This window comes from Bubalus kerabau, chromosome 20 (genome assembly GCF_029407905.1).
Source record: "Bubalus kerabau isolate K-KA32 ecotype Philippines breed swamp buffalo chromosome 20, PCC_UOA_SB_1v2, whole genome shotgun sequence".
NCBI classification, from domain to species: domain Eukaryota; kingdom Metazoa; phylum Chordata; class Mammalia; order Artiodactyla; family Bovidae; genus Bubalus; species Bubalus kerabau.
Genome location: NC_073643.1, coordinates 9,718,317 through 9,724,661, shown reverse-complemented (window position 1 = coordinate 9,724,661; position 6,345 = coordinate 9,718,317). Strand labels below are relative to the sequence as shown.

Here is a 6,345-nt window from a genome sequence, read left to right as displayed (position 1 = left end):
AAAAACTATAGCTTTGACTAGATGGACCTTTGTCAGCAAGGTAATGTCTCTGCTTTTTAATATGTCTAGGTTGGTCATAACTTTTCTTCCAAGGAGTAAGTGTCTTTTAATTTCATAGCTGCACTCACCATCTGCAGTGATTTTGGATCCCAAAAAGATCAAGTCTGTCACTGTTTCCCCATCTATTTGCCATGAAGTGATGGGACCAGATGCCATGAACTTAGTTTTCTAAATGTTGAGTTTTAAGCCAACTTTTTCACTCTTCTCTTTCACTTTCATCAAGAGGCTCTTTAGTTCTTCTTCGCTTTCTGCCATAAGGGTGGTGTATATTCTTTTTTCAGATCCTTTCCCATTAGCGGTTGACACTGACACAGAGTATAGCTCCTTGTGCTATACAGTACGTCTTTGTTGTTTAACTATGTTACACACAGCAGTTTGTGTCTGCTAATCCCAACTCCTAATTTATCCCTCCCTCACCACCCTTTCCTCTTTAGTAACCATAAGTTTGTTTTCTATGTCTTTGGGTCTCTTTTTGTTTTGTAAATAAGCTCATGTGTATCATTTTTTTTATTCCACATATAATATGACATTTGTCTTTCTCTGAGTTGAATTTTTAACAGTTTTATTGAGTTACATTTGACATACAGTTAACTTCAGTTGACCCTCTGGATCCACAAGTTCTGTGTTCATGGGTTCCACATCCACAGAGTCAACTAATATGAAAGTATTCGGAAAAAAATTTTCTTCTCCAGAAAGTTCCAAAAAGCAAAACTTCCCTTATTGCACTGGCGAGCATGTCCAGTGATATGCTGAGTAAAAGGGACAGTAAGCATACTTGTTTTGCTCCTGGTCTTAGGGGAGAAAGCATTCAATAATTTTGCCATTAAACATTATACATAATTAAATATTTTATTAGCTGTAGGTTTTATCAAGTTGAACAAGTTCTCTTTCCTTTCTACTTAACTCACAACTAGATCCTCTAAAAAGTTATGTGGTTGGATTTCTAGCTGACCATGCTTGATTGAGTACATAGATTCATCAGCTCCTTTCCAAATTCTCACCAATATTTTCATACATAATTTTTTTAAAAAAGATATAGACTCATAAGAATAAAAAACAAAAGCCAAAATATTGACAACCAAAAAACCAGACTTAACAGCACTGAAAAAGCTGAAAGCCTACTTACTTTTCAGTGGTGGGGGGAGCAATTTAGAACAAACTTAATCAAAGGGCAAAACTCTCCGAAAAGACTTGAACTCAGAATAAGTAAGGAATTAGTACTGGGACTTCCCTGGTGGTCGACTGGTTAAGACTTCACCTTCCAATACAGGGGATGCTGATTCACTCCATGGTGGGGGAGCTCAGACCCCACATACCTCACAACCAAAAAACCTAAACAGAAAACAGAAACAGTCATGTAACAAATTCAATAAAGACTAAAAATGGTCCACTTAAAAAAGTCTTTCAAAAAATAAATAAAAAGAAGACTTTAAAAAAGAAGAACCAAGGGTTTCTCTAGTGGCTCAGTGGTAAACAATCTGCCCGCCAAGGCAGGAGACACGGGTTCAACCCCTGATCCAGGAAGATCCCATATGCCATGTAGTAACAAAGCCCCCGCACCACGATTACTGCGCCTGTGCTCTAGAGCCTCTGAGCCACACTACTGAGCCTAGAGCCCCTGGACTGCAACAAGAGAAGCCACCATAATGAGAAGCCCACACACCGCAAGTGTAGAACAGCCCCTGATTATCACTGCATCTAGAGAAAAGCTCACGCAGCAAGACCCAGCACAGCCAAAAATAAATAAATATAATTGGAGTAGACAATGGCAACCCACTCCAGTACTCTTGCCTGGGAAATCCCATGGATGGAGGAGCCTGGTAGGCTGCAGTCCATGGGATCGCATATAAAAGAAGGACCAAGTACTTCCAAAGGTAGGATGAGAGTGTGGGAGGATTGGCTGATTATATGAATAAGAAGCAGTTAAAACAACAGGTGAGAAACAGAAAATCACATTCCCCACCTGGTGCCACCAGAAGGCTATCCTTCCCCCACAATAGCACAATAGTGGAGGCTCAGATACTGAAAAAACTGAACCAAAGAGCATATGAGGCAGAGCTGAGGGCAGGGGTAAAGTGCCACAGTGAGACGAGGGGAATTAATTATAGTCTAGATACTGAATGGGATCAGCAGCATCCTTCCCCTGCTGTTTCGTGAAAACCAGGCTTATGAGTCTATATTAATTCCTCAGGCTATTGTACTGCAAATTAGCTGGTTTAAAACAACATCTCCGGTGGCTCAGACAATAAAGAATCCGCCTGCAATGCAGGAGACTTGGGTTTGACCCCTGGGTCAGGAAGATCCCCTGGAGAAGGGAATGGCTACCACTCCAGTATTCTTGTCTGGGAAATCCCACAGACAGAGAAGCCTGGTCCAAGGCGTCTCAAAGAGACAGACACAACTGAGTGACTAACACTTTCACTTTCACCTTATTGTCTAACAGTTAAGGAACTAGAAGTTGGAAATCAAGGTGTTGGCAGGGTCATGCTTTCTCCAAAGCTCCTAGAATTCTTCCTTGTCTCTTCAAGTTTCTGATAACCCGAGGTATTCCTTCTACCTCCAGCCCCACATGGTGGTTCTTTCCCTGTGTGTGTGTGTGTCTCTATCTCCTCTTATAAGGACATGTCATATTGGATTAAGGGCTCACCCTACACCAATATGACCTCATCTTAATGAATTACAACCCTATTTCCAAATACGGTCACATTCTGAGGTACTGAAGGTGAGGACTGCAACAGATCTTTTTGGGGACACAATTCAACCCATAACTGCATTCTAGGCAGGAGGTTGAAGGATTACTCTCTGAGAAAACTGACCTAGTCAAGAGGAACAAACCTAAAGATCCTGACATTTGGTGAAGTACAAATCAAAGATCCTTGTTCTTGCCTGATCACCCCCCAGTGATCTGATCCATACATACAAAGCTTCTAAAATATTTTTGTTATCCTCCTACTAAATAAACATTTAAGGACACATTCTATCGTGAAAGACAGAGATGAAAAAAAGGACGTTCAGGTAAATAGAATATGCAGGAAGCATAAAAAAATCTGTAAAAACCTTTACAGAAATAACAGAAGTTACATCTACGACACAAGAACAGATTTCTTAGAAGTACAGTAAGAGATTTAGAAAAAGTTCTTGGAAATAAAAATATAACAACCAGTATTTTAAAATTCAATAGATGGTTTGGAAAACAAAATAGAGGAATTATCCTAGAAAGTAGAATCAAAATAAAAGATATTTTAAGTAAAAGGAAAAAAGGATATGAAAATCAGCGAGTGCAACTAATCCAGAGAGTCTAATGTCTAACAAATAGTTCTGGAAAGAAAGAACAGAGCAATAGAGGTGAGAAATTTTTCAAAGAAATTAGTTACCTTTTATCTTTGATGCTCTCTGCTGAGTTGTTCCATATCCCCAAGTCATTACATCAGTCATTGAGAGATGGTTATTGGAAGCTTACAATTAGCAATGAAAATAAAACAGAGGCAATATTGTAACAAATTCAATAAAGACTTTAAACTTAGTAACCTAAATACAACCACTAAGAATAAGTTATCTGTTCTAGGCACTTACCAACATCTCTTGTCTGACCTAGGCATAAATGTAAGCTTTTAAAAATGAGCAGTAACTGGAAATTTCAGAGCGCCAAGGGACTAATAAACCAGTCAGATATTCTGCTACTCCTTTTTCTCCATGGCAGTGTATCTCAACCTTGTCTACACATTAGAATCACTAGCAAAGCTTTTAAAATTCCAAACCCCAGCCACACCTCAGACCACGTAAATCAGAGTCTCTTCAAGTATGACCCAATCGTTGTATTGTTAAAACTCCTCAGGTGATTTCAATGTACTGCCAAGGTTGGGAACCATTGCTCTATAAAAATCGTAATGTCCTGCATTCAGATAATACCACATTGGTTTCAGTGTTTTTAAAATAATCTCAGCTTTCTACTTGTAAGATGTACAAGCAAAATTTGATCTTCTACCTTTTTTTAGAGATGGTGTTAGGGAAAGGGAGATTTTCCCTCTCCGCAAGTCACCTTCTTCAAAGAAATGGCTGCTCCAATGCCATATAAAACCTCTCTTTAAGACAATAAAGATGAGCAGGGATAATTTCTAATTATAATTCTTTTACCCATGTGAGCTATGTTCTATAAACAAGTCTCTTTCTGTTCTTTAACTGCTATATTAAACAAAAAGTTATTTTCATGTGCACAGCAAAGTAATTCAGTTATACATGTATCTATTCTTTTTTCAAATTCTTTTCCCATTTAGATTGTTATACAATATTGAGCAAAGTTCCCTGTGCTATACAGTAGCTCCTTGTTTGTCCATTTTGTTTTATTTCTTTTTGAGATTTTTTGATGTGGACCATTTTTTAAGTCTTTATTGAATTTGTTACAATATTGCCTCTGTTTTTATGTTTTGGTTTTGGGCTTCGGGGCATGTGAGACCTTAGCTCCTTGACCAGACCAGGGATCAAACCTGCACCCCCTGCATTGACAATGTAGAGTCTTAACCACTGGATTACCAGGGAAGTCCTGGTTATTTATTTTAAATATAGCAGTGTGTACATGTCAATCCCAAACTCCCTAACTGCCCCTCCCCCACCCCTGCCCTGGTAACCATAAATTCATTCCTCTCAGTCTGTGAGTTTATTTTGTAAATAAGTTCTTTTGTATCATTTTTTTTTAGATTCCCCCATATAAGTGATGTCATGTGATATTTGTCTTTATCTGACTTACTTCACTCAGTATGATAATCTCTAGGTCCATCCATGTTGCTGTAATGGCATTATTTTATCTTTTTTAATGGCTGAGGAATATTCCATTGTGTACATGTACTATATCTTCTTTATCCATTTCTGTCAATGGAAATTTAGGTTGCTTCCATATCTTCGCTATTGTAAACAGAGTTGCAGTGAACACTGGGAGTTAGCACTTAAAAAAAAAGAACAGTTTTAATAATGAGATATAATTTACATACTGTGAAAGTCACCCATTTAAAGTGTTCAGTTCAGTGGTTTGGGGTATATTTGCAGAGTTGGCATCACTACCAACTAATCTCAGAGCAATGTAGCTAATGGGTCGTGTTACAAACATAGGGGAAGACTCCAAGACTAGAAAAAACATCATTCAAAGTTGCAGTTTGAGTAACAAAATAGGAGTAAATCAAGTTATCATCATAAAGCAAGCATATCCTTGTCAAACATTAGGCTTGGAGAGCTAGCAGAATGAACTGTTGGCAGCATTTATTTTATTAAATGACACTGTCGGACACAGAAAATAAATTGCCACTGTGTATGCATTCTCACAGATATTTAGCTCTTGAGTTGGTCAAAACTATGTAAGAGCAGGAGGGAAAAGTGCTCTTGGCATATACGAGGGAAAAGTGCTCAAAGACTTCTTGTTCTGTTTATTATTGCAAGCCCATGTTCCAAGAGAACGTTCTGTGTTTTAAGTTTGAGGCATCTCACCTTCATCTCTGACCTCCTCTGGGGCAGAGAGGAGTGACCGGCTCCTCTCACGTGCATATCAAAACCAGTCCTCTGCTATACAGTAAGTCCTTGTTGGTTTTTCATTTTAAATGTAGCAGTGTGTACCTGTGCATCCCAAACTCCTTAACTATCCCTTCCCCCAGGGAACTCTGCTCAGTGTTGTGTGGCAGCCTGGATGGGAGGGGTATTTGTGGGAGAATGGATACATGTATACGTATGGCTGAGTCCCTTTGCTATCCCTCTGAAACTATCACAGCATTGTTAATCAGCTATAATCCTGTATAAAATCAAAAGTTTAATTTAAAAAAACCAATCCTGAAAAGCTGTGAGAAGAGAGGGACTTTCCTGGTGGTTCAGTGGTTAAGACTCTGTGCTTCCAATGCAAGGGGCGAGGGTTTGATCCCTGGTCAGGGAAATAAGATCCCACATGCCACATGGCATGGCCAAGGGAAACAATTTTTTTAAATCTATGAGAAGAGAGAGTTTGGTGTCTCCATTTCCAAGTGTTCTCCACGCAGTAGCCCTGGGAAGCAAGATAGGCAGGACTGTGTGGACTCGTAGATCTTTGGTCCTTGTTGATTTTCACAAGTTGTTGCTTTACCAGTGGGAGAAATTATAGGTGTGTGCAGTGTTCATGATACCTTGGAACTCACAGGTACAGTGTATTCCTTTTATTTAACATCTGTGCTCACCAAGGAACCTTTTTTCTCCTTGTATACAAGGGCTTTCTGATTCTCCAGGAAGTCAAGTGGGTCTAAAAGTTTCTGCAATCTGGTGGTGTTGTTGTTC

The 6,345-nt window shown here is 39.0% G+C and overlaps 1 long non-coding RNA gene across 1 annotated transcript; it reads right to left on the bottom strand.

The window, feature by feature from the left end:
* Positions 1 to 294: 294 nt before the first annotated feature.
* On the bottom strand, positions 295 to 3,802 carry LOC129635310 (uncharacterized). Its single transcript, XR_008706218.1, has 3 exons — positions 3,634 to 3,802; positions 3,435 to 3,515; positions 295 to 1,392 (listed from the first exon to the last, which is right to left on the bottom strand). It is a non-coding gene; the product is annotated as an uncharacterized LOC129635310 (long non-coding RNA).
* Between the last annotated feature and the right edge of the window lie 2,543 nt (positions 3,803 to 6,345).